Below are 2,521 nucleotides of genomic sequence, written 5' to 3' on the forward strand. Positions count from 1 at the left end.
GACCATCAATTATATCCCTTTTTATTTTTTAATCCCCCAATTTAATTTTTCACTGTGAATATTTATTAACACATATCTAATGTTAAAAAATTGTCCCTAAATATAAGCACCGTTTTCTATTACTAATTTCATTTATTTATTTTTCAAACACATCCTTATTAATACTACTAACTTACGTTGAAAAACGAAAAATCAAATTGAATAAATTTATATATAAAGTGTATTTTTATAAATAACAACACACACAATTAACGACTTACATTCAATACCTACTTTTTTTAATATTTGTAAAAAAGACAATGAAGTCTTATATTTCTTAGGAACAAACGAATAATAACAATAATTATATAACAAATAATAACAATAATTTTATAACTCATAACTTTGAAAACTAAAAAATAAAATAAGTGAAAATATTAAATCTCAAGAAATACAAACAATTATTAAAAGGAATAACTCAATCAAGAGTTACTCCACCCTATACAACAAAATCAATTATAGTAATAAAAAACTCATAAAATAAAATAAAGTGAGGCACAAACCTCTAATACTCCACTTTCACAAGAAAAGCTCCATTGATTACTTGTCATGATTGTGTTGGCTATAATCTGCATAAAATATATTATAAGAGGAGACATAACGGAGATATGGGTTTAATCTTTCATTGTGTAAAATGAATAAGTCATAAATAGATTACTCCGCCTTCATGAATCATATATAGCAGGATCACAACAATCAAGACAATATAATATCACACGATATAAATGGATGAACTTTCAATGCTAAAATGTGCACTACTTGAAATTCATGTGGGGCCAAAAATAACATAGGAAAACATGGATTGAGAGGTTATGCTCTAGGTCATATGTAGAGTTCAACACCCCTCTAGATTGTATTTATTCCTAATGTGCACTCTCACTAAGACTAGTTGTACCAAGACATCCTCTAGATAATAGTGTAAAGTGTAAACTCAATAAATCACCCACCTCTCGTAAAGTCTAAAATGAATTATAAGTTTCGTATAACAGTTTCATAATAAAATTTAACACGCTTGTATAGTTATTAAAAAATTGAAAGTTAAAAGCTTAAACATAATAGAGATATTAAATATAAGAGAAACAAAGTTACAACGGAAAAAAAAAATTAAAGACTTAAACATAATAGAGAAATGCTTTTTTTAACTTAACTGGTAATCTGTTGAGCATCTACAAATACCCATTAAGCAATATCCATAACCACTATAGGGACATATGTACTTTAGACAATCGATGTATGACCGACATGAACGAGCTGTAATATGTAAAATAACAATGAAAAATGTTATTGAAAAAAGGTTAAATATTTTGTATAACATGAAAATATGATAATGAACTTACCACCAACATCGACTACAGCAAGAAATAGGAACACAAAAAGGATCAAAGTATAAAAGACCTTCAGAGTTTTAGCCATTTTTTCTTCTATCTTTGCATGAAACATATACAAAATTGTTTGATCACTTTATATTGTAAAAAACCTCATGCTATGCTTTTTTCAATTGAATAGTTTTTAGTATAATAAAGTATTATGTTTGTCCCTTTAACTCATGTAGTTGATCACTTGACCTTGAAATATATCTTCAAATAAGAATATTGCTTGTAATTAGAAACTATTATTTTTTACAAACCTTTTTATTAATTTTTTTTTATTTCTTATCTATCCTTTCATATATTAGAATGAGGTTCAAAACCAACATTATGCTTAAATTAAATAGCTATTTAATATATATTGAACTAAAAATGAACTTTTTATATTAAAATATTAAATGTCTATTAAGCCAAATACGATCAACAATCGAGTTAAACTTGATCTTAACATAGATTATTTGAATTTGATATAGTCAAATTTTTCTCGATGGCTATTAAGAGAAAGATAGCTCAAACGCAATTGATTCAATATAGTTTTTTTTTTAAATTCCTTCCTAAAATTAAAATAATTATTAAATGTCTCTTATGAAAATCATGCATCATCTGTGTTTCTATAACTCACTTAATGAAAATTTGATCATCTTTGTTTCTATAACTTTGTGGTAATCAAAAGTCGCTAACTTTTACCAACCTTTCATTTTCTTTTATCTATTCATGATGTGTACGGGATGGATTACCAAAGAGCATATAGTATTCAACAATGGCTAAATCAGAGTAGAAATGATGTACTAATTATAAAAGGACAAAATATTTATGCATAAACTGTAAAACATCGTAGGATAAAAGTCAATGCACAAATTTATTTTTAAAAGCACACATAAGACTAAGATGTTTAATTGGCATCATATAAGGAATATGATCACCATAAACTCGTATGATAGTCTAGAATATTTTTCTATTCGGTATGAGGCATTATATAGTCTAGAAGGACCGATAAAGGGTGATGACGATTTCAACAAGTGCATTAAATTATTAAATTATTGTAAGTAATAAAACACTAAAGCATCAAATTCTAAATACAAGATTGGTTAATAGTAAAATCATTATGAATGAGT

At 26.2% G+C, this 2,521-nt stretch overlaps 1 long non-coding RNA gene across 1 annotated transcript; it reads right to left on the bottom strand.

Annotated features, from left to right (window-relative positions):
* Positions 1–331: 331 nt before the first annotated feature.
* LOC105852573 (uncharacterized) lies at positions 332–1,568 on the bottom strand. The gene is made up of 3 exons (XR_001144468.3): positions 1,377–1,568; positions 1,188–1,290; positions 332–608 (listed from the first exon to the last, which is right to left on the bottom strand). It is a non-coding gene; the product is annotated as an uncharacterized lncRNA (long non-coding RNA).
* Between the last annotated feature and the right edge of the window lie 953 nt (positions 1,569–2,521).

The sequence above is a fragment of the Cicer arietinum genome, chromosome 7 (genome assembly GCF_000331145.2).
Source record: "Cicer arietinum cultivar CDC Frontier isolate Library 1 chromosome 7, Cicar.CDCFrontier_v2.0, whole genome shotgun sequence".
Classification (NCBI taxonomy): domain Eukaryota; kingdom Viridiplantae; phylum Streptophyta; class Magnoliopsida; order Fabales; family Fabaceae; genus Cicer; species Cicer arietinum.